Source organism: Leptinotarsa decemlineata, unplaced genomic scaffold (genome assembly GCF_025532065.1).
Source record: "Leptinotarsa decemlineata unplaced genomic scaffold, Ldec_3_MD MMD2_tig00026347_RagTag_RagTag, whole genome shotgun sequence".
Classification (NCBI taxonomy): domain Eukaryota; kingdom Metazoa; phylum Arthropoda; class Insecta; order Coleoptera; family Chrysomelidae; genus Leptinotarsa; species Leptinotarsa decemlineata.
The window spans coordinates 436,027-463,672 of NW_027412698.1; the positions used below are offsets into that span (position 1 = coordinate 436,027).

The window sequence follows — 27,646 nt, forward strand, 5'->3', positions numbered from 1 at the left end:
AACATCAGACGATTCTAACTCGCCTAAGGATTGGACATACCAGACTCACACATCAGCACATCTTGAAGAAGGAGCCACCACCAAATTGTAACTGGTGCTACACAACATTAACTGTACAACATCTATTTAGCTGTCCCCAATACCAGCAGTACAGAAATGCCCTTCTGCTACCTAGTGACATCTCCATCCTTTCGAATACAAACTTTAGAAAAGTGATTCAATATATCAGTGATATTAAGATTACCAACATATTGTAAATATTATATTGTTCCACCGCAAATGACCCTTTGAGGTCGAATGCGGATTGAATAAATAAAAAAAAAATCCATTCCATACCTGAAACAGAAAATAATGAATCAATTTTCCGTACAATGGAGACAAAATATACAAGTAAAAGGTAAAGCATATGTTAGGATCCACTCGGAATTCCCAGTAACACCATGGTACTGAAAAGTTCCTTCAATGGATAGAAGACATATAACAAAAGTCTTTTACGCATGAAAACAGGTCACTGTATGATTAAAACACACCTATTCCGTATAGGGGTGAGCGATGCACAAAATTGTGATTGCGGCGAACCAGAAACCCCAATAATATTTTTTTTTGAATGCCCGATTACTACTAGTCCAGAAAATAATATATATAATCAATTCATACAGAAAGGAATAACAGCTCCTCTGAACATGTCTGCAGCCCTGGGAAGTTTAAATATTAGCATAATAAAAATTATATGCAAATTCATGGAGTATAACCATATCAAATTATAATAGTAGGGGAGGGGGGAACACCCACATCCACTCCTTATCCCAAGTTTATTAGTTTCAATCCCAATGTCACAACCTTTGTATGTATCCTTTGTCTGGTGAGTACCTTCCAGCAAGTGAAGATAGAACGCAGATACTCAAGCCTAAAGTTTCAATTACGCAAGAAAAGTTCAATTCACGTGGACTTAGTGTATCAACAACATACAGACGTAGTTTGTATTAAGCAAGACACACTACGTCCCCGGACGAAGCGACTGTTGCATAACATATGTTGAGCAATAGGAGGAGACTGGTCTACTGCGCCGAAAGGAAGCAAAGACCAAAAAAAGAGAAGAAGAAGAATTAATTTGACTCAAATTTGGTGGCATTTGGCATTTGGCATTCATCATGTTTTATTTCACATGTTGATTATTCTCATGTTCTTGTGTGTAGTGTGAAAATAGAAAGTTTTACATGTCTTGTGCAACTTTGGATATTTTTAAGCTTGTTTATAAATAGTTTTATATTCTGACATGTGCTGCTTAGTAAACACCAATTTGAATACGGATAACATCACTAACAGTAAGTTTTGCCTATTTTATTATTAATGTCTTGTTTTTATGATATACAGGGTGTCAATTTGAAAACTTCCCTCTCTTAATATCCTCATTCCAGTAAATATGAGGAATTGAAAATACAGGTCAATTTTATTGTCAAGCGGGACACTTTCAAGGACTCATAATAATAATAATCTTTATTCATTTTTTAAGATCATACACATGATATAGGACAAGTCACAAAATGTATATAGACAAACATATATAAGTACACATACACACACACAAATATATATATATATATATATATATATATATATATATATATATATATATATATATAAATATGAAAGTTATTGAGTGTCTTGATATAGAAACAGAAGTTAATATCGGACATAGCACTCATGAAAGTGGCAAACCAGGTAGGTAGCTATGGCTGCCTCCGTGGTGATTTTGTTTGGTAACCAAGTGTTGCCCATCCTTACACTTGGCTGCACCATACTGATGATGGGCCAAAAGCCCGAAACACGTGTCTATGGTTTGCCACTTTCATGAGTGCTATGTCCGATATTAACTTCTGTTTCTATATATATATATATATATATATATATATATATATATATATATATATATATATATATATATATATATATATATATATATATATATATGTATATATATATATATATATATATATATATATATATATATATATATATATACATACATATACATACATATACATACGATAAACATATAACTATATTACTTTAAACATATCGGCCATACAAACAAGCAAACAACAAATTAAAAAAAAAACTAGGAATTAGCAAAATATTCACTAATGTCATAAAAGCAGGACTCCACTAAATATTTTTTCAAACTTGTTTTTAATTTATTAATATTTTTTTCGTTTTTGGTATCACTTGGGAGATTATTGAAAAATCGTATTCCTTTATATTTAGGACTGCTTTCGTAAAGTGATGTACAATGCTTTATACTTCTAAATTAGTCACCATGCCTCGTAGCATAGTCATGAGAGTCAGAATTTTTTGAGAAGCTCTTGATGTTGAGTTTAACATATGTTACAGTTTTATAAATGTAGATCGATGGTACTGTCAGTAATTTAAACTTTTTAAAATGATTCCTACACGTCATTCGGTAATCTAAGCCAAAGATTAGACGAATTAGTCTTTTTTGACTGATGTGAATATGAGAGAGCATAGTACACATTTATTAATTGCTCTAGTGTGAATATATTTTTCAGCTGCAAAATTGCATAATAACTACTATTGAGCCTCTTACACACCTGATCAACGTGTGTATTCCACTTCAAATTTACATATAAATATGTGCCCAGAAATTTTATTGAATCCGAAAAATATATATTTTTGTTGTTCATGCGAACATAATAATCACTTGAAATTTTTGTACGAGAATAAAACTGTAGACACACTGTTTTGTCAGGATTGACAATTAAGGAACTGTCACTACACCAATCAGTAAATTCTTTCGACAAATTATTCATTTTCTGCACAAGTTCTTCTGGGGTTTCGGCATCAATGGCGATTGTCGTATCATCTGCGTACAAAAAAATGTGTTCAGTGCTCAAATAATTTGGTAAATCATTGACGTACAGAAGAAAAATCAAGGGACCTAAAACTGATCCTTGAGGAACCCCTAAATCAACATCAAAAAGTTGAGATCTACAATCATCCACTTTGTGCAAACTTTCCGATACTCAAGAAAAGATGCGAGCCACGACAAAAAAATGCCCCGAAATCCCAGTCCAGATAATTTGCCCAGAGCAACATTGATATTGATAGAATCAAATGCCTTAGAAAGGTCAAAGAAGAGTACCCCCACAAACCTTCCCCGGTCCAATGCAGTATGGACGTAATCGAGAAAAGCCACCGAGGCACTCTCCGTCGATCTTCCATGGCGAAATTCATGTTGATGCCTGCTTATAACATTATGTTTATCAAGAAAACCAAGCATCCTGGTATGTATGCATCTCTCAAAAATCTTACATATGACAGTTGGTACTGTAATCGGCCTAAAGTTTTCTAACAATGTTCGTCTGCATTTTTTATATAATGGAGTGTTAATACCAATCATTAATTCCCTAGGAAATTTACCATATTCGATACTCATGTTACTCAAATCTGAAAGAGGACTTGCAATAATGAGTCCAATAGTTTTTATAGTTTTTGTTGAGAGACAGTCAATGCCTACAGATGTAAAGTTCTTTAAAGAACGAATTACATCTGACACTTCATGCTCATTCACAGGGGCAAAGTAAAATGTATTATCAATGTTCATAGAAGTGAAGTTATCAAAATAAGTGCTGTTAAAATGCGAGATTACGGCATTTTTTGCTGCAGATGAAAAAAATTCAGCAAATGCGTCAGTTATATTCTGCTTATTGTTAGTAATATTTCCTTGAACTTCAATCTCATTTATCGAGATAATTCTCGTTTTACCTGTTTTTTCTGACTGTTCTCCAAATATATTTTTGCTTTTGTTGAAAATTTTTATTCTCAAGATTATTTTGATAATAAGTTGTTTTCGCTTCAGCTATTCTGCCTATATAATTTTTCTTTAAACTTTTATACTTCACGAAAAGTTCATCATGCAATGAATTGTTCATTAACCAGAACAGATTTTTCAGTTCAACTCCCATCTTGATAATGTCATTACTGATCCATCCAGGGGTGGATACATTATTTAGTTTCTTTTTTGTTAGAGGACAAGTCAAGTCTACATAATATATTATACAACTAATAAACATATTAAACGCCACATCAACATCGTCATTGCTAAAAACACATTGAAAATCTTCATTACCTAGCCAATGTTGTAAGTTAAACAAATTTTGTTCAGATAAGTTCCTGAAATTAACCTCATTTTTAATACTAGAATTCAAGACATTTATTTTTATATTCCTCAAAACAATATCAAGACCCAAATGGTCACCAAGAACCAAGTTTATAACATTCTCTGTATAATCTGTAGAATTATTTGTTAGAAAATAATCCAGTTTGGATTTTGTTACTTTTCTATTCTTATCTCTAAAAATTCGAGTGGGTTGAAAGTTTTGACAATTCAAGCCAAAACTATCCATTAAATCAGTTAATGAAGATTTATTACTCGAGTCATTTAAAAAATCAATGTTGAGATCGCCACTAAGAATAACATAGTCAAAACGATGTGTGCAATAGTTCATTATTGTAAACAATTTCTTCATAAATAACTTCAAATCGCCATCAGGTGATCTATACATATTGAAAAGACAATATTTATTTTGTTGTGATACAAACGAGATACAACAGCACTCAAAATGTAGTTCTTCATTTAATCCATTCGCGAAGGATGGAATCTTAAAATCTATGGTATTCTAAACAAGAATCATCACTCCTCCATGAATCTTAATAGATCTATTAAAACAAGAAGCGATTTTGTAGCCATCAAAACAAAGAGCACCAATACTGTATTCATTACACCAAGTTTCCGATAAGCATAAAATGTCCGGATTTTTATATTTGAGTATCAATTCAATATGGTTCGTCTTATTGGTTATCGATTGACAGTTAACAATCATGATCCTAGTACCTATTGAAGAATCGGTTATTGCTAAATTGCCCTCTGAAATTCCGGTTATTTGTCGGTCCCCTTTTGAATGAGCGAAAAAATTCAAATGTTTTAACCAGTACACCTTCAGGCCATAAAGAGTCTCTATATAGATCATCTTCTAGTTCTGGCGGTGCTCCCACTTTAAACGAAGGATTACCATACTTTCTCAGTGATTCGACAATTATATTATTTCCTGGAAATTTTTGTTCTAAATACCTCTTCACATTCTTAGCCCTCACGCCTGCTTTCCATCTATCTACATGTATCCATATTTTTCTTTCCTCTCCTTCAAAAAGTGCTTCATCATTTTTGTCGACTAGTGTAGATGTTCCAACAATAGATTGTTTATAATTCCGCTTTTTTGCAGTTGTTTGGTGCTTGTTTGATGGTGAATTCCTATGAGTTTTTTGTTCAACTTTTTTGACATGACCAACATTAGTTTTATCTTTTGTTATGATTGTTTCGGTTGACAAAGTACTATCAATGGAATTATTCAAGAAATCATTTTCTATTAGTTCAAAATTATTGCAGGCGTTTGAAAACCTATGTAATTTATCCACTAGTTTCACCAAATCTATATTGGATTCACGTAGAGTTTTCATTTCCGTTTCAAGACTATTTACTTTTTCTATCAACTCACTTGTTTTTTCTTCCATTATTTGTTTGATCAATGTAGAAAATTTGTCACTCAATAAAAAGTCAATCACCACATGACCTCCTACTTGGGTACTAACAGTTTTCATCTTCGATCCTTCATTAATTTTTTTATTTGAAATTAGAGAGCACTACTTGTACACATCTTAACAGCAACACAACTCAACACAACCTATTTGTAGCCCTCGTGATTCAACCCCAAGGAGTTACCATTAGGATTTTTTATGGGAAGGGGGATCAAGTGGCACATCATTTTGATTGGCGTTCAATTCTGCTTCCAATGGTACCCTGACTTATTATTTCTTAATCAACATTTCACGAAAAATAGCATTCTAAACTTATACATGTGATTAGAATTTGCCTGTTCTTTGATGCATTATTGTATTGACTCCTTTTAATGAAAAAAAGGTTAGATGAGTAGGTGGAATCGTTCCAACCCTTGAATGACAGGAATAAATGTACAAAGCATGGGATTTTTATTTGTTGGTTATTGTCCTTTTACAAAATAAAATATAATTTGCTAGAAAGACATTTCAAACATAAAATCTACAGTAATAAAGTCTGTTTTCGAACTCCCCTTTAATATTATGGAAAACTTCACTAGGAATTGACTGGCATGCTGCTGTAATTCGTTTTTAAGTTCTTCAATATCAAAAGGTTGTGTTTTTTAAACAAGGATTTGAGATGTTCCCAAAGGAGAAATCTAAGGGTGTTAAATCCGGTGATCTCGGACTGCTCCCCTTTTGCCAATCCATCTATCCGGAAATATCTCGTTTGACCACTGTCAGATAGGAAGAAAATAATGAGGTGAAGCACTGTCCTGCTGGAAATGTAACAGATCCTCCTGCAAAAGTACAAATGGGAAAGAGGAAAACGTTAATGAACGATATTGAAGTGAAATAAAACTATACTGAAATAGATAATGTCACAAAGTTATAAAATCAAAAATGTGTAATATATATAAAACATAAATAGAATGGAATAGAATAGGCAGGCAACATGTTATGGAGAATGATCAGAGTTATAAAAACCATTCCATTCGCATATTTGGCATAGAAGAAATACAAGAAGAAAATATTGATGAGGTAGTTAGCAATCTGAAAACTTTGAAGGTGAAAATTAATGTAAATAACAATACAGAATTTTGCTACCGAGTTGGACGTTCTCCTAATAAACAAGATAAAAATGGTATACAAAAACCACGGGCAATCTTGGTCCGTTTTTTGAACATGAGGGACAAACAAAAAGTTATTGAAAATAGGAAGTTGTTGAAATCCAGCGGCGTAGTCATCAGGGATGATTTGAGTAAATGGAAACTAAATATTCTGAAGGCTGCTACCACAAAATATTCATTCAAGAATGTTTGGACGTCAAATGGAGAAATATTTGTGAAGATTGACGGAGTTAAAAAATTGATCAGAAGTGTAAGTGATATATGATGTAATCGACAACTTAGGAACACATGCACCTATACTGTAGCATTGTTCAATAGATACTTTTTTTTAATTTTCCTATTATTCTTGGCTAATCTAAATTGTTACTGAATTTATTATATCTTTTGTTACTTTGATATTTTTGTTAGAAAATTCAATTAATTCAAAACGCTCACCTTTATAATGAATAATATTAAATGTTACTACCAAAACTTTAGGGGTCTGAGAACAAAGTTGAGAGACTTGAAAATAAGTATTGAAGGGGAAATGTATGACATGATCATTGGTACAGAAACTTGGCTGAATGATACATTTTTTGATTCGGAATTAATAAATTTGGAAAGGTATACAATTTTTCGATGTGACAGAAACTCGCAATTATCAGGAAAAGAAAGGGGAGGTGGAGTAATGATCGGGGTAGAGACTTCAAGGTTTTGAATTGGGGAATGAAAGATGGTACATATGAGACGCTCTGGGTTAAAATTAAATTGAAAAAATTACATACAATCACTTTATTTGCTGTTTACCTACCACCTAAATTGAGTATTGAAGATTACAAGAATTACTTGGAATATTTCGAATACACAATATGTGACGAGAGAAATGTATACGTCTTTGGCGACTTTAACTTACCAAATCTAGAACATGATAATAAGGATGAGAAACATCAATTTTTTCTCGATTTCCTGGAAATTAATGGTTTTGAGAACTGTAATGAAATTAATAATATCAATAACCGTAAATTAGACCTTGTATTAGTCACACAGGAGAATGCATCTTGTATTCATGTGTCGAAGTCAGACTTTCCGCTTTTAGAGGAGGATATTAACCATCCTGCCTTGTATATTGAAATATTCGCTACAGATGAGATCATTAGAAAAACTCGTGATATCGAATCAGTAAAATATTATAATTTTCAATTATGTGATTTTCTCAGATTGACTCAATCTATTCAAAATATTGACCGGACACCATTATTTCAATTGAATGAGGTTGATATTGCTGTTGATTTTTTCTATTCAGAATTATATAAGGTTTTAGACACAGTCGTTCCAAAAACTTCCAAAAAAAGAAATAAATACCAAATAAATAAGCCAAAAAATGTGCTGGTGTAGATAATATCCCACCTTATATTATAAAAGGTTGTTCGTAGTTTTTCCAAGAACCGTTGTTTTATATATATAATCTTTCATTGAGACAAAATAAGTTTCCATCACGATGGAAACGTGCTATTGTAACTCCTATACACAAATCTGGTAAAATATCACTTATAGAAAATTACCGGCCAATTGCTGTGTTACCTGCTCCTGGTAAATTGTTCGAACAGATAATATATGCTAAAGTGTGGCACAAAGTAAAGAATTTAATAAATGAAGAACAGCACGGCTTTGTGCCAAAAAAGTCAAATTCCACAAATCTGTTATCTTTTAGTCATGACGTACTTAGAAGTCTGGAAAATTCATATTTAAATGAGAGAACGTTCAGAGTAAAATTCGGTACCAACTATTCAGATGAGTACCAATCAAAATCAGGAGTGCCCCAAGGATCAAATCTGGGGCCTCTATTGTTTCTCATTTTTATTAATGATCTATCAGCTGAAATAAATATTCAAATTATTTACTCTTTGCCGATGACCTTAAATTTTATAGAAAGATAGATTGTGTTCAAGATTGTAGTAAGCTGCAAAAGGATATTGAAAATATTTACCAATGGAGTGTGAAAAATAAGTTACCATTTAATACGTCAAAATGTATTGTAATGACTTGCACAAGAAAGAAAGATAAAATAGAGTATGCATATGAAATGGAAAATATCACGTTGGCACGAGTAAGTAATGTTAAAGATTTGGGGGTACGATATGACTCAACCCTGTCATTTAAAAAACTCATTGAAACAGTAGTCTCTCAGAGTTTACGGAGTTTGGGTTTTGTTTTGAGGCAAAGTAAACATTTTAGAAATTACCAAACAGTCATTAGGATATATAACGCTCTGGTGAGACCCAAACTCGAATATTGTGCAGCCGTTTGGCACCCGTATTATTTTATATATAAAAATAATCTGGAGAAAATTCAAAATAGATTACTGCGGCATTTATATTCTAAGAAATATGGAGTCTACCCAGATTATAATACTGTGAGAACTAATGATCTCAGGAAAGAATTTGAAAGAATTTGAAATTTAGAGAATAGAAGATTATACATAATAATCGCAATATGTTACAAAATTTATAATAATTATCTCAACTGTCCCAAGTTACGTAGTTTGATGAACCGAAGAAACCCTATTAAAATTACACGAGCAACCCCTTTTTTTTAAATACCATTAGTCACCACGACTCAAGGTACCCCAATCGTAACGATGCTGAAAGTCACAAATAATACACTATTAATGTCCGAACTCAGCTTTGTCCAACCTCCTAGAGAATTTTTTACCTGGGGTGTCAACCAATAGCTTCTTTGTCATATTTTTGGATTAGTTACTTTTTTAATTTTTTCTTATTACATATGTATAGCTTTAGTTTCTTTTATTGTATACTGGCTATGAATGTACGATACATATATAACGATTTTCTCATGTAATTAGGTTACACCTGTATGAGAATAAATAAATAAATAAATAAATAAAATAAACTAAAATTACAATGTATAAAACACACTCATATAATTTACACGTTAAAATCTTTTGTTATCTAAAATACAAGTACAAGTGTCAGTCCATATCAATAATGATGGTACTGTTGAGATACTCATCAAAATTATAAAAAGCCTTACTGGTCAAATAATTTTTTTAAACTATTTTTAGTTTATTCCTCTCCAGATTTTTAATATGTACTGGTAATTTATTATAAAATTCTGGAGCATAGTATAATGTAGCATTTCTAGATTTTTGTAGCCTCAGACTCATTATTCATATGTCTTCTTTTTTTCTTGTATTATGGTTATGCATGCTGCTCTGAGATTTATACCGATTGAGATTGTCTTGTACATATAATATACATTCATATATTTATCTCGATGGAATGGTAAGTATTTTCAATTCTATGAATTTATCTCTAACTTCAGCATGATACTCTAAATTAGTAAGAACACGCACTGCTCTCCGCTGAAGGCCAAATACTCTGGAAGCATGAGGAGAATGTCCCCATACTAATATGGCATAAGTACATACAGACTGTAAAGAGCAAGGAATGCCATTAAACAGAACTACCACAGTGTAATGTGATCTGTCTACGACTTTCTAAGTAACTTGATATTAAATTTAAGCTTGTATGATCAATATCATAATAATCGAGTTTACCTAACAATATTTCATGTGATACACAATCAAATGCCTTGGATAAGTCACAGAAGGTAGATCCTACGATCTGGACATTTTCAAAACCCTCGATTATATGTTCACATAACTGATTGAGTGCTAGTATTGTGGATTTACCTTGTCTAAATCCAAATTGTCCATTTATCAATAAGTTGTTATTTTCTAAAAAAGTGTGTAGTTGTTTCTTTAATAGTAGTTCGAATATTTTGGAAAATACAGGAATTAATGCAATGGGTCTATAATTCTGGGCGTTCTCTTTATCTCCTTTCTTAAATACCGGAATCACTTTTACAAGTTTGAATATTGTTGGGTATACCCCTTTTCTTATGCATTAATTGTAAAGTTTTGTAAGTGGAATGAATAACACATTTTTGAGTTCTTTGATTAGAGTTATATTGATTTCATATATATCTCTACTGTGTTTCAGTTTCAACTCATTTAGAGCATCTCTTACTTCTATGAATGTTACCTCTCTAAAGGAAAAACTGAGGTTAGGATTGTGTGTATTTGTTCTCTTTAAGTACTGTTTATATGTGATCACAGGTACATTTAAATTATTAACAATATTACTTGCCATTTCAGTGAAAAAATTATTGAGTTCATTTGAACTAATATTTATGTTTTCTTCCTGTGACTTTTTCAACCTACCTTTATTGATTACTTTCCAAAAGGATTTTGCAATATTATCCGAATTTTTTATGAACTCGTTATTTGCATGGAGTTTTGCGTTATTTATAGCCTGTCTGTACTTATGCCTGAGATTTTTTATTTCTAACGCAAGATTATCAGATCTGAAAGCAACATACAAATCATTAAGAGATGTGAGTTCCTTTAGAATTTTTGTAATATCCTCGTTGAACCATTCAATTCTATTTGTGTTCTTGGAGAATACTTTTTCAACTATAGGAAGTGCGTAATACATATGCTTTAAGAATTTACCTTGATATATATTCCATTTATCATCAATATCAATATTTGACATTAAGAAATCATAATTTTCCTTTTCCAGAGATTCATACATTTTAAATTTCCTATTTTAGTTAATGGTCTGGAGAAGATAGTTTCTTTCCTTGTATCTTGATTAAATAAATGAGTGATATATCACACAATGATCAGATAAGGAGGGATCATAAACGCTAGTTTCACAGTTTATTTGACCATGAAAATTTATGAATATGTTATCAAATACATGCATTGAACCTAGTTTTATTGAACACCATTTGCGTAAATCCATATGAATTCATAATATCGAGAAAATTATATTTTTTAGATTAATTTTGATCGAAATGTATATTGATAAATAAATAAATAAATGTATAAACAGATATATACCACATAAATATAATATAAATATTTTTTTTCTTATATACCTACACATATAGTATTGGATTACAGATAAAACTCATCAATACTGTAGCAGTTTTTTGACAGAAGAAGTTGATTCAATCTTGATTTAAAGATACGTACATTTTCAGATTTCCTGATGTTGTTGGGGAGTTTATTGAAAAGTTTGCAGCTCTGAAACTCGAAACTTATTTGGTAAAGAGCAGTGCGATGTTGACTAGGCAATGATAAGTGGGCATTGCAGGTTAAATGATTATGATAGGCTCTATTGGCAGCTAATGTGTTTCTATTTCAGTAGATATACCTGCAAGCTTCCATTATATAGGACTTTTCATGATGAGCGTTAATTAGCCGTTTCTGGCAAACTATTCAACGGATCAACCTGAAAATTCCACAGTATGCATAAGTCAATATGACCTAATTAACGCTCATCATGAAAAGCCCTGTATATACTTCTGCTAACGTTAATATTTTCAAATTCTGAAAAGTTTCCCTACAAGAATCTCTATAGCCCAACTTAGCAATGTTTTGTATATAAAACACACGAGACACAGTAGAGGATGTGCTCCAGTTAAGAATGCCATATCTAAGATGCGACTTGAAGTTTTGCCTAATAGACAGTCAATAAAATATTTTGACCACAATGGTGGGAGAGAAACCTAAGAGAATAACAGGCTTTTCTAAGTTTATTACATAAGTTGTCAATATGTGTCCTCCACATCAAAAACAACTCCAAACGTTTTTGTTGACTTAGGTTCAATTACAAAGCAGTATCGACAAACAGATTCAACACATATTGTTGCCTAGTATTCATCTTGAAATTTAACACGTTAGTTTTGGCTTTATTCAACATTAAATTGTTTTTATTCGACCACATAATAACTTTTTTGTAGGTCTCGAGAGCTGTGTTTTTCGCGGACTCCATATCGTTTTCAATAATTAATAATATATTAGTATCATCAGCATAACATGTACAGTGAATGGCCGAGTTCTCATTTAGGAACACTGACAAGTCATTGGCAACAGCTAAATAGAAGAAGGGTCCTAGAATGAAGCCCTGTGGTACCCCATCCTCAATATTTCTTTCGCTACTTAGCCTTTTTCGAACTTTGCCTGTTGATCTTCTCTTATATAAGTATGAATTTAGTAAGGATAGGGGTATTCCTCTTACATCATATCTTGAGAGTTTGCCGAGCAAATGATCATGGTTTACACAATGGAAAGCCCGTGAAAAGTCAATAAATAATCCTAATACACATTTCTTTCTGTCTAGAGCACTTACTATTCGATTTTGATATTCACACAGTGCTGTATCAGTGCTTTTTTTCTTAGTGAAACCATGTGAGGGCGATAACAAGTTATTTGCTGTGAAATAGGATTCCAATTGTTCTTTTGTATTACTTTTTTACGGTTTAGAGATACTTGATAAAATACTAATTGCTTTATAGTTATCCATAATGTTAGGATCATCTTTTATAAAAATAGGAGATGCCTTAATTATAAAGGTCAGTTCATCAGAGCTCTATAGTTGCTCTATAGTTATCCATATTGTTAGGATCACCTTTTTTAAAAATAGGAGATGCCTTAATTGTAAAGGTCAGTTCACCAGAGCAAATTTTTATTATTTCATTGGAGTTACAGTTTTTCAATCTGTAAATCATTCGTGCGAGTTCCCATTCAGTAATTGGAAACATAAAAAAGCTTGCGTTATTTAAGGTGACATTGCTCTCGAGAAACTTTGTGTCTACAGAGAAGTTTTCAGATATAGTCTTAGTAAAATTTTTCAGCTATCATTATCATTTCATCTGAATATTGAACATCATTATTATAACTATTTCACGATGTTTCATAGTTTTATTTTTTGTTACTCCTCAATTATGGCCCAAGTTTTAGATTTGTTGCATGAGTTTAATATCAAATAATCATGATATTGTCTGTTCAGCGACTGCAGTTTCTCTTTGTATTTTTTTATCGAATTTATTACATTCTTCCTTATATCTATTATCATTTCTAGCTAATGTATCAAACAACGAAATCTTATTTTTCAGCTCCCTTATTTCACGAGTCATCATTATTTTGTGTCCAGAATTTTTTTTTTGTCGCTCTAAGGCAATTTTACTTTTTGGGAACGATATTTCAAAATAATTGGTTAGAGTTTTATCGTCGTATGATAAGTTGGGGGGGGGTCAACTATGAGCACATACGTCTGCCCAGTCTTCTTGTCATAAGTAATTACGAAATCTTCCAATATTTTCATTGCATAGGTCACAACGATAAGGAAAACTATTTTTCTCACCATTATTGACTTCATGTTGCAGATCAGAAGTAATTTTCAAAAATTGTGAGTAATGATCTGAAAGATGAAGGTCTACTATTGCCACATTATTGGGGTGGCTTATTTTGATAAAAAAAGTTATCGATACATGCCCTTGAGTTTACCGTAACTCTTGTTGGCATTCTCAAACCGATTTCAATATCATAGGAAGATAGCAAGTCCTCTAGAAGAGTAAGGTTGGTGACATGTAATAGAACATTGATATTGAAGTCTACACCAACGATTATCGATGTAGTCTCATCATCATCATCATCCGTCTTAGGAATCACACGTTAAAAGGTAAGACCTCGTTAATCCTTAGCTGGAACAAGTTTCGACTTTTGAGGGTTGTCGCTCGTAGGGGTGCGACAGCTGGTTAACGGAAAAACAGATTTTAAACAGATTTGATTTCTTCTAGAATTCCGCTAAATAAAAGCAGGAATTCACTGTAGTCACCATAAGGTGGTCTGTAAATTGCTATACAAATCTTATTTTCACTTAGTAGTTTGATTCTACATACTTCTATAACACCTTTACAAAAACTAGGCATATTTAGCTCATGAATGATTCAAAAGAAATTATGTTAATAGATGGAAACTCCATGGATCTTGGTATCTCAAGGGTAAGAGGAGCAAAGATCAACACTGCTCAACTTAATACTTTCTAATTGTTCAGCCTTTTGCCAGTGCTTCTGTAAATGTATTATTTAGAAGAACTATCTTCTTATTAATACATTGAATATTTTGGTGGGCAAAAGAAATATTTTCATTTTGAGCTACTGCAGAACGTAAACTATGGGTAGTAATACTTACATTTTCATCTGTTAGAACATGGTCTTTGGTATTTTCCAGATATACAGAGCTTGGTCTAAAAAATAATTGTCGGATGTATTCATAGAGTATGCAGCTGGTTCTAAGAAGGAAAGAAGAAAGAAATTTTATTGACCTCAAATTACAATTTGTTAAATTCGAAAATATTTGCAATAACAAAATTTGCTTAGGTACCTCATACTGAAAATATGAAAAATATACATAGTTTATGTAGCAATGAGCCATTTCAAAATATGCAATTCTCAGTACATCATTTGAAACTAAACTTCTTAGTCCTCTCAATGCGTAGCGACACCTTGTGAGCTTTTTACATAAGGAGGTCATATGTCCATTCCAATTTAATTTCCTGATGAACACACCTCTTTGTCACCGCCAGGCATTCGGAATCTATTTGCAATAGTTATTTCTTGAGTTTTATTTGCGTTCAAGCATAGAACATTAGCGCTAAAGTATGTTTCGCATTTTGTCAGTGTTTCACATGACAACTGATCTAGCTTCCACACTTGTTGGTTACTTATGACAAAAGATGCATCATCAGCATATAAAAAAAACATCTGCTGTATCAATATATATAGGAAGATCATTTATATAGATAATAAATGAAAGGGGTCTAAGTACGGATCCCTGAGGTACTCCATGCTTGACAATTTTGGTATCAGATTTTACATTGTTATATAATATATATTGCAGCCGTTCTGTCAAAAAAGAATGTTTTAGGTCATATACTATGCCTCTAATACCATATTTTTCTTCAAGTTTTCTCAATAATGTGTATTTTGCATTGCAAAATATTGTATTAGGGACAGACAAAAAGATATATTAAAGTAATATATAAGGAACACATAGCACACTTAAAATATGGAAGACCTGAAAAATCAGCAGTCGCCCATCATATTTGGCAACAAAACCATTCCATAGACTTCAGTTCATTAAGATTAGTTAGACAAGTTAACAACAACAGGCAACTAGATGCCTATGAGAGTGTAGAAATAAGTAAACACAATAATATTATGAATAACGGTGACGGACCTATACCAAAGAGCATACTATATAGCTTGTTAAAATAAAATAATGTTGTTGGGTTTACTGATTACTACATAAGGACACATTGCAAAAATAAATTTGGATAGGCAATATTGTGAAATTAATTTTTTTATAGCTGAAAATTGTTTTATATAAACGTATATTGTAAAATAATAGGTAAGGCAAAATTGTTAAATTAATTTAGGTTGGTATACCTGTATGGGTGGTACGCCTGGATGGGATACCTATATAGCATACATAGGGTTAGCTCGCATTAGTTTCTAGTTTTAATCTTCTTCTTTGAAGATGATCACTTGGTGATCGAAACACGTGTCGCGGTGTTGAAAATAACGATTTGGTTATAGCATATTTCTTCAATATTTACAGTACTAATATTTCGTCTATTAGCTTCAGTAGGTCGACTTTTCCTCCCTTGTATCAATTTGATAGTTGTCCACTTCTTCAATGACAACTAAAATATTCTTCCGTTCGTTAGCTTTAGTAGTGATATTGGCTACTTTCATTTCTTCAAACAGACTAGTTAAATTTCTGTCTTCAAAATTCCAGTTCTCCACCTTCAGTGTATTGTTTTGTTGCGTATCTTGTTCTTTTACTGTACACTCTAGCTTCGATTGGCTCCCAGATTCTGTCTCTTCAGATGTAGATTCCATAGTTTCTGGGATATATTTATAACTGGTAACTATGTAGTCAGTTTAGTAGTTTGTGTTGTAGCATTATTCATGTTTATTTTAGTTAGGTTTTTTGTTTCAGAATTCACTATTTCCGACAGGGAATGGATATCAATAAGAATCAGTTTGTAGAATCAGTATTCAGTTTGATTGTTTGGGTTGATGGAATAATCATGTCTAGTTCAGATTTTTTTATTTTGGAGTTTTCTTGCTCCATCCGGAAATGGACATCAGCAAAAACTGGTATGGCCTTATCTGTTGCTTTCTTATCTCTGAGGTATTTTATTTAGACTTGCAAGTTTGCGATTATTGTTCAGCAGTAGCTCTACCTCATTTAGTGTATCGTTTTCCATATCAATTGCTACTTCGTAAAACATCTTAAGTTTTTGGGTCATTTTTTCAATTATGTCATTCTTCATTATAAGTTCACATTTCAGTTCATCTATTTCAATAACATGTTTCTCAGTTTCATACTTATTAGGGTCTGAAATTGGGTCATTATTTTTACTGATGTTACAGTTCTTGCAGATTATTGTAAAACTGTCGTAAGTAGGTAACGAACCTAGTTCTCTGCGAACTACTAGTATGAAATACCCTGGAATATGTTATATATACATGATAGCCGTGAGCAGAATTTTTTTTCTTACAGCAGGAAAATGGCAAAGTTTGCATTTTTGTTGTAGTACTCATTCGGACACTGTTCACTTGATGCACAGTGGCATTTACAAGAATACCAGCCCAAACATTAACTTTTTGTGGGTGTTGTGTATGCCCTTCCCGTAAAATATGTGGGTTTTTGTCGCTCTAATATCGACAATTTTGTCTATTAACAATGCCATTAAAAAAAATGAACACTCATCGCTGAAACAGATGTTTAACAGAAGATTAGAGATGGTATTAACTCGATGAGACATGATTTCATAAAACTCTATTCTTCTATCATAATCATCCTCGTGAAACTCTTGAAGAATCTGCATTTTCAATGCTTTTCTTACAGTACCGCGTGACATTTTCGTATGTTCTGATACTGATCGTAAGAAGTTCGTGGGCTCTGCAGCAAATGTTCCCATACCTTCAATTTGACCTGCTTCTGGGGTTATTTCTTTTTTTATTTGTCACTGAACCAGTTTCGTAAAACTTATTCACCAAATGAAGCACATAGCGATGACTTACATTACAATTTGGATGTCTTTCGTGCGGACTTTCCAACTTCTCCATAAATTATAATCATTTCAATTCTGTCTTGAAGAATGTAAACTATCGTTACATTTTCAAACACTTATATAAATATAGTTTAAAAAACTAAAAAACACCCTTTTAAAGAACATCGAACTAAAAAGTTGAAAATATTTGTTTTTTAAATAACCTTTAAACAATAACGAACGAAAAATTCTAGTATTAGATATTGTGCAAAAAGCGACGGGCGCTTGATATACAAAAAATATGGCACAAAGCGCCAACGCTTTTTTTCACAATAATACTAGTATTTTTCGTTCGTTATTGTTTTAAGCTTATTTAAAAAAATATTGTTAACTTTTTTAATTCGATGTTCTTTAAAAGCCTGTTTTTTAGTTTTTTGAAGTATATTAATTTTTCATTTTTTAGTTTCGTATTCTATAAAAGCGTGTTTTTCAGTCTTTTTAAACTATAGTTATTTTATCTAAACTTTGGGATCAATCAACCAGACTCAGGTTTTTGTACATTGAGGCCCCAATACCTACCGTACATGATATGGGACCTCACTGAGCCCAAAGTGGTGGACGCGGTGAGTGCGCAGGTAGGACATGTATCAATTTTTTAGTAATTCTAAATGCATTTGACGACGTTTGCCGTTTTGATATTTTGAAATATATTATTATTGTGAACGGAAAATAATAATGGCTGAACATTACCTCGCGTTCAACATTGTGGCAGACATATTTGAAAATGTTAAAAATAAATATTTTTGAAAGTAATTGACGAGATCTGCCATTGATACATTTCACTTATTAAAGTTTCAAAAACTCACATTAATTAGGGCAGAAGTTTTTAGTGCGTACAAGCATCAGCAAATAACAAAATCTGAGATACTACCCGGCCAGATGTCTATGTATTACGATAACTGTTTTACATCAAAATAATGTATTTATGATTTACTTGATCACTCCAAAGTATTACTATTGTACTCATTCTAGCCTATAACATTTTTTCTGATATTTTCTACCTGTTATTTGAATAATATAAGATTTATACCAGAGAGGGCTCTATTATAATCCCAAATCTAATGGTTTCCGTCAGATGTTTTCAGTATATTTGACAACCTTCATATAGATGCCTCGTGTTGCGTGAATTTAAAAAAATTGATAGTGTTGCTTTATTTTATTCATTGGATTATTAATTGTTGAATATTTTTGACATTATGTCGAGTGAAATAGATAAAGTGCAGTGTGTTTTTTGTGACACATCAAAAACTGAAAAATTAATAATATTTTCGGGAGAGACTATGGTAAAATGTCGAAATATTTTGAGGTTACGAAAACTTCATAAATTGAAGTACAACGATGTAATTTTACCGGAAGATTTTTTTGATGCCGGCTATCATAGTAGTTGTTATAATACGTTTACAGCTTTAGAAAAACATTTTTTTTGACAGATGCCAACAAAAAAGTTTCATTACAAATACGTCGTCGTCTGCGACTGAACAACCATCAACATCAGTTGATAGTTCAATAATTGATGATGCAATGGTACAGGATTCCGTTTTGAATGACGTGAACGTTACTGAGATAGATGAAGTTGTAGAAAAAAATATTGGCGTCGCAGTAGATCAGCCGTTCGAGGAAAGACAATTGGAAGATTAAACAGAACCATTAACTGTTCAGAATCCTGAAACTGTGGCTTCAGCAAACCTGAATTTGTGCTTTTTTGTGATAAAAGAAAAAAACAATATAAGTCTAAGAATGAGCCGTTACGTACTTCAAAAAAAAATCAATTTCAAACAAATATCTTATCAAAGTTGGAATCAGATTCTGAAATTCACAATGAAACTTTGATAAAAATACAAAGTGTTGCCTCTGATGAAGTATACCTACTATCATGATTTTTGTCGACAAAAATTTAGAAATCACAAACGGTCACTGTTTATAGAGAACCTAAGTCTGGTCAAATACATGCAGGTAGCCGCTCACTGGCTCTTAGACTATAAGTAAGGCAGCTGGCGCGCGTGTTGATAAAAAAATACTTTTTTCAAATGAAGAAATACATGTAAAGTGAGTTCGAATTATATCAAGGAGGTTACATACAGCGCCATCTGCCCGCGAATAGATCAAGCAATAATGTCTATGTATCAAGGAGATTACGTACAGCGCCATCTGCCCGCGAATAGATCAAACAATACTGTCGATAATTCTGTCAAATACAGATCCCGAGCTTGAGAGTTACAAACAAACATACATACATACAGGTGAAGCTAATAAAAGCGTGTTAAAAATAATCACTAAACAGCCCAACAGGTACAACTGTATGCACAACACTACTACCTACATCGTTAAAAATTGTCAACAAATTTTTTGTCTGAAAACAGAAGCTTTTTACAGCAGAAGTAGCAAAAAAAAGGACGGCTATCTGAACACTTTCTGCGGTGAAAATTAGAAATTCAGCATTTACTAAACACAAACGTTTTACTATTAGATTACTGTTTGAGGTAATCATGTCATTGAAAATAAGACTTGCACCAAATTCAAGGGCGATAAAATATATATAGGGCGATAAGATATATATGTAGAGACAAGAGTTTGCACCACTGTAGACCACTGTTCTTGAAGAGTAGAATACTAACAATCTTCTGCAGCTTTATTCTAGAAACAGTATGTCTAATTCAAATTAAAAAAAGTCCTTCAGAAAGACTATATAACACCTGGCAAAATGCCAAAACCAACTTCAATATTAACTAAACATTCTATAATATTTGGTAGTCGGAAGATATTCAATCATCTACCATTTGAAATAAAAAGTATTACATACTCAAAAACATTTCGAAAACGCGTGAAAGAACTTTTACTCATGAAAGCATATTATAGCTTGGAAGAACATCTTCAAGACAGATTTTGATTACCCGAACCTTTGGGGTTGAATGGAGTGATTTATTTTATTTATACATGTAAAAAAATTCTTAACCGCTTTGTAGTATCTTGTGTCCTGTCCACATTTATGCTTTGTCAATAAGAATTTTTTTCTTTGACAATCATTTCAGAACCTTTTATTTTTGTTTCAGTTCCGTATTTTTTTTTTGTTTCAGTCTCAAGTACCTTTTGTTTCATTTCATGTATTTGGAATTTCACTAAGGTCGATTTTCCAATAACATTGAGATTGAATTGTTCAAACCTTATTTTCCTGCCAATTATTTTACTTATCGCCAGTTGGACATTTGCATCAGTGCAAATTGAAACCCCAGCAATTAGATTATTATGTTGCGCTACTGCTCAAGACTGTCCAAAAGATCCTTGATTATAATTGTTTTTTTCTTGAGAGAATGTTGAATTCAGTATGTGATTAGCAAATCCCTGAAAATGTGTGAGCTCCTTCTGATACTAATATAATAAATGAGTTCTACTGTTCTATTGCTAAACAGTTGAGTAACAGAATTCATGCTCCATATGATCCATTGATCAACTTAGAAAATATAAAAATTCATGAGTCTTATTTTATATAACACTGACCTTAATGAATTGTTCAAAACACTTCATGACATTAAAAACAAAAACACGGCCGGATATGATGACATTTCCGTTAAAATTCTTTTGAATTTACCACTCAATGTCTAGAAACTTTGGCCGCCCTTATTGATACTTCATTCAGAACTGGCCCATTTCCTTCTTCCCTGAAGACTTCCGTCGTCATTCCACTACATAAAGGTGGTGATTTAGATAATCCCTACAATATGCGTCCTATTTCCTCAATATCGACTTTAGCAAAAATTATTGAGAAATTACTCAAAGTACGTTTAGATGAATTCTTAAAACTGCACTGTATTATAAGCAAAAACCAGTTTGGGTTTCAGGCGGAAAAAGATGCAAATAATGCTATGTTCTCTTTTTTATATGAAATTTACTCTGAATTAAATACTGGTGAAGTAGCCGCCGAAATTTTTTGCGATATTTCAAAGGCGTTTGATTGCATCAATCATGAAATTTTATTAAAAAAAACTTCATAAATATGGATGTAGAGGTGTAACGAACACTTGGTTTCAATCGTACCTTTCAGGTCGGAGTCAAATGGTGAGGACAACGGAACTCTCGGAGAACAGGGCCATTTAATCTGGTGTACCACAGGGTTCTGTGTTAGGCCCTGTTCTGTTTCTGCTATATATGAATGACATATATATGATTAACATATCTGATAGTTTCACTCTATTCGCTGATGATACTACAATATTGTGGAAAGAAAAAAACTCAATGGAGCTAAATGAAATAATATCATCCGACTTGAAGAAGGTGAAGAGCTGGTACGATGCAAATTTACTCAAATTTACTCTCTCTCAATGCATCCAAAACGAATATAATATCATTCAAATGTTCGCTTGATGAAATTTCAATAGACACCGCCATATTAGTAAATAAATTAAACACAAAGTTTCTCGGTGTATTCATTGATAATAGGCTGAAATTTGATGAACACCTTAAACAATTGAAGAATAAGATCTCCTCCGGATGTTATGCAGTTAGAGTGGTTTCAAATGAGTTGGGTTTCCATGTCCAAAAGACCATTTACCATGCACTTATTGAATCTCGACTATGTTATGGAATACCTTTTTGGGAAGCATGAAACTCATCCCTTTTCTGTTCTGTATTGATATCACAGAAGAGGGCACTAGGATGTCTGTAAAGTCAAACCCAGAGAATCGTGCAGGAATTTGTTCACTGCCAATAAAATGTTAACAGTTATTGCACTTTTTATCTTAGAGACGGTTTGCCTTATATTGAAGTTCAACTTTGCTTCGACTCCTTATGATACTCGAACTAGCAATTATACCTTTAGACTTCCCATCCTAACTTCGAATTTAATCAAGGATTCCATGTACTATGTTGGTGGTAAATTGTTCAATCATTTACCATTAGAAATGAGATCTGCAAATTTAAGCAACATTCATTTCAAAAAGGCGGTGAAGAACCTACTTGTTGACAGATCCTATTATAGTTTGGAAGAATATTTTAGCGAATCCTTTTAACAATATATTAGCAATTTATTATTTGTACTATCACTTTATACGTGGTGGTATTTTATCTATACATTTTTAGAACTTTTTATATATTTACATTTATACATTTTTGGAACTTTTTGTATCTAAATTTATACTTTTTTATTAACATTGTATTTCTTGGACTTTGTCAATAAGATGCAAATCTTCGGACAATAAAGTATATTTTGATTTGATGTGATTTGACTTCTACGATAAAAATATCTCTAGCAAATCCTGACTCATTGAATGAAAAACTTCATTTCAGTTTTGAAAATACGGACCCTTTTTTACTGTTTTTTTTTTCATTCCAGACCAGAAATAAGTCTTGCACGGACAGTTGTATGTTTAGGCCAATAAGAAGTGCTGGCATTCCAGATATGTCTGATATGAATACGGATCATGGATAAATTTGAGTGGAAACACCCGGGAACACTCGTTGAATGCAGCTTGCGACAGTCAGTTACATACCCATAAGAATAGTGGTTGATTGGAATACATTGACAAATAAACGGTAAGATTATATCTGTGATTGTAGATAATACTATTTTAAAACACATGCATTCAGAGACAGATTACTGAATATTAATTACCTGTTAGGAACAGTTCCTTGGACTAGTGGAAAATTTTAGAGTTCAGATTAGTGTATATAAACATACACCCATACTTTTTTTTTCAAAAACTACACTTCAACGATTTGATCTCCACAAACTTTACTAAGGAGCTTCATCAAGTAACGGCCGAATCAATCAGAAAAAAAATATACTCATACATACGTACATACACACGTAGGTACTTACAGATTGTATGTACAGGCAATTTTTTCAGCTTTTCTCACTATTTGTTTATTTATTTACTCACATAGGTTATCCCCATTACATAATATATATATATATATATATATATATATATATATATATATATATATATATATATATATATATATAAATATATATATAAATATATATATTTGTCATTTGTCAGCCCGTAGAATATACGATGTGAACTCTGGTCAGCCCTTGGAAACGTCGGTCGTCCCGGTTTCGGGCTCACCAACGTTTCCCACTGTATATAGTGTTTTTAGGACATGTTATCATGTGAAATGACGTTTAGCAAATTTTCGGTTGGGCCGACCATTACACCATATACACATAGCTGATACACCACCTACTTTCACAAAACTTCGCCAGGAGGCGTGGCTGTGTAATTGTATACACCTGATGTGAATAGTGTCTTTGTGAGCCCAGGTTTATACGAACACTTTCAATGGATAGCATGTTGGTCAGCCCACAATCGGGCAACGCTGCACTTGCATTTCATGACTCTAACTAGATTGTCGTGGTGCAGAAAATCGATAATAGAGATGGAAAATTTTTGAGAGATGTAGAATTTTATGAAAAAGTTCCGGTTTTGTATGTTTTTTTGTACAAGCGTGCGTGTGCGTGCATCTACAAGCAATTTAGATCAGGAATTGTTTCGCATATAAAAGTTTTATCAGAGCTTCGTAACATTTTCACTTGTAGAAAAATGCTTGATCTGAACTCATACTTTCCCACATTCGACTACTTACATGAAATCAGCTTTTTCGGATAACGGTGTCGAGTACGGAAATGTACTGTTTCCGTTCTAGTTAGGATAATAATAATATAATTACTAACAGTGCGTTATTCCATTTAGCTTGTCGAAGCAATTTTAACTTCTGCGCTTTCTTAGATACAAAAATTTTAATATGTTATAAGTTGAAAATATCAATATAGTGTTCATAATCACATGTTGAAATGTGAGACCTCGTTAATCTATAGCTAGTACAAGTTTCTACTTCTGAGGGTTGTCGTTCGTAGGGGTGCGTCAGACATATTTTAAACCGTTTCCTGTTTGTATTTTCAAATGTAGATTTTCAAATTCTAATTATTTGGCATGGACGCCTCAACAGAAATCGCGTTGTGTAAATCAATTTTAGACATTAAGCAGGAAACTTCGGATTTGACTTTGAAATTGTAGATTTGAAAACCTGACTGCACAAAAATAATCGAAGTGTGACTGAGTAGAAATGAGTAGATGAGAAATGACATTTTTTTCACAAACGAAAAATCTAAAATGTGATGATCTGGTAATGAATTTATTGAAAAATGAATAGTGACTATCCAGAATGTCTACAATTTCAATAAATTCTATATAAAAATCCGCAGCAGCACTACGGATTTCCGATATATAATTTAGTTGAAAAATTAGGTAAAAATCGCACTAAGTATGTTTTCTATGACGAAACGAAATTCTGAGTGACTAACATAAGGTAAGATATATTTTTTGTGAAACAGATATTAGTAATAAGTTTCAATTCTATTTTTCTTAGCAATAGTTTTTTCGAAAACTCCCTTTCAGTTTTTAGACGTATGATGTTGTTCAGGTTGAACTTAATGAAGTGGAGATTAAACCAATGTTTTTTTATTAAGTTGACTGTTCATGACGATGAATACGTCATATCATTATCGATTATAACCTGCAGCAGACATTTCAATCAAAATAAAAAAGACTTGGAATATTTCAGCAGAGAAAAAATTTGATCAGGTTGAATAAACATTTATTTGAATGGAGTATTATTCTTCAATTTGAGAACTACTGACAAAAATTGTTCGATAAACTAATAAACACGTAGTATGAAAAAATAACATAATTTCTAATGAAATGGGTGAAACATGGGTGAAAAAAAACATGGGTGAAAAAATATCAAAATATCAAATTAATATTATTCCTTCTTTCTATAACAACTGTAAACGTATTCTTTGATTGCAGCCCAGTTTCTTTTTTTTAATAATGATGAATATTTCTTTTCCTTATATTTTAGATACAAACAATAACTCAATTCAATTCTAGCATTTTTTTTTTCTGAGCGAAAAACTTTTTGACTATATTTCGTTTTGTTCCTTAGACCAAGTTTGTTTTTGAGAAGGTTTTATTGTTTTCAAAACTGTGCGTGTCTGATGATCTGAAATGAGATCAGTGTGTTGAAAAACTCTATCAAGATATCAAACGGGTTGAAAATGGATCCAAAAATGAATGATAAAAATAAAAAATGGAAGGACGATACTGAAAAGTGATTTGACTCATTTCCAACCTATATATACTCAAAGATACGGATGATTCCAAAACAGCTCGAAATATAAATAATTGATTGCATATAGGGAAATGTTTTTGAAAGGAGCCACGTTCAATATCTCCATAAATAAGACAGTAATGTAAATTTCCCGAAACACCTAATTTTTGTAAAATAATATAAGGTATCGCTAAGATGCGTACACACTCCCCTTCAAAATATCAAACAAAATAACCCCATATATGCCATCTATTGGATAAGTGATTTTATCAGGAATTCAACGATGATTTTTCAGGGTTGATTTCTAATTTACTGTGAAGAAGGACCTTGAAGTATAAGTGAACGACTTTTTAGATTAATTGATACAATCTCTCACAAAAATGTATACAACAATTATTTCTATTGTCAAGTTTCTAACAGAAAACAACTTTCGTCGCGTTGAATTATATCTGTCGGATTTTTGGCAAAGTTTCTCACACAAAACACTTCAAAATACTTTCTGAAACTCACAGCCAAAAATGTTCGACTAAATAGTTTTATAAAAACGCGACACGTGTTTCGCCATACAATGGCTTCTTCGGGCGTATCTTCATCTACTATATTTTACAAATTTAATGCTTGGTATACCTAATTTTAAAATTTAAAGTACCTACATTTCAAGTACCTGAGTTTGTAATGGATTAAATGACGTGAGCTTATGTCCCAGTCCCCACATTTGAAAAATATTCAGTAACGGTTATTCAATTCTAATTGATCATTTAGTTAGTTACCCGAATTCTTGAATCTATTGATTGCTTGACATTCTAGAAGATTGAATTTCAAACTCTTCTCTTCTAAATGTAACATGTCATATTCATGACTGAACTCATGTACTTCTGCTAAAAGGTAGTTTGCAAATGTGAAATTGATCTTTGGAAAATAATCTCCCTGTTTGGCCATTATACAGTTTTGGGCAAGAGCCAGTCAGCTGATATACTCCTGATCTATCCGATACCGAAGTTTTGTCTTTATTGTTTTTAATAAATGCACTTACACTATTTACAGTTTACTTTCTTCAAAAAAATATTATTGGTTGGTTCAGCCAAAAATGACAATGTCTTATAACTGACGTTATCGCATCTTGAATTTGGGTAGATGTGGTCCATGGCTTGCTTTTGTAGTTTTTGTTTGATTTGTTTGATCAAACTCAGCTCTCTCTGGAAATTATTCAATAGTCTATGAAGAATATTATTGAATGCAGCAACTTTATGCTGGTAAGAGTGTGTAGAGGAATTATGTATGATAATGTCCGTGTAAGATGGTTTGTGGAAAATTGCAAATTCATGTTCATTGTTATTTTTTGTAATGGTTGAGTCAAGGTAATTCAATGAATTATTAACCTTCCTCTCAGTGGTAAATTTCATTGACGGGTGGATGGAATTGACATATTCAACGAACTTGCCTACTTGTTTTTCTGTAATGATTTCATTATTCACTAGTGATTAATGGATATCGTAATGCTTGAAGAAATACATGCATAATGAATATTTAATACAACAGTCCTGAACAAACTGTAACGTCTATTTGAATAAAAAAAATTTGATGAGCTTCCGTGAAGTATCATATTTATTCTAATACTTGCTACTTTCTACACACATTCACATCAAATCGATATACCAAATTTGAAACATCCATTCGAAATAAAAATGAAAACACAGGAAAATAATATTTCTTTTGAGTTAGGAATTGGAAAACAGTGAATTACTTAAAATTAAGTAGATTCTATGATATTTATTTGTAATCGTCATATACCCATATATTCTC

At 32.2% G+C, this 27,646-nt stretch overlaps 1 protein-coding gene across 17 annotated transcripts in view; it reads left to right on the plus strand.

Annotated features, from left to right (window-relative positions):
• The first annotated feature begins 1,126 nt into the window (after positions 1-1,126).
• Positions 1,127-27,646, plus strand: part of LOC111512968 (uncharacterized) — a 207,321-nt gene continuing 180,801 nt past the window's right edge. For 16 of the 17 annotated variants that reach the window (XR_012467694.1, XR_012467693.1, XR_012467697.1 and 13 more), the window contains exons 1-2: positions 1,127-1,325; positions 23,064-23,263. The gene's annotated coding sequence lies outside the window, so the exon portion shown is untranslated. Of the gene's footprint in view, positions 1,326-21,853; positions 22,018-23,063; positions 23,264-27,646 lie in introns of those variants that run through there. The other variant, XR_012467696.1, reaches the window with a different exon arrangement.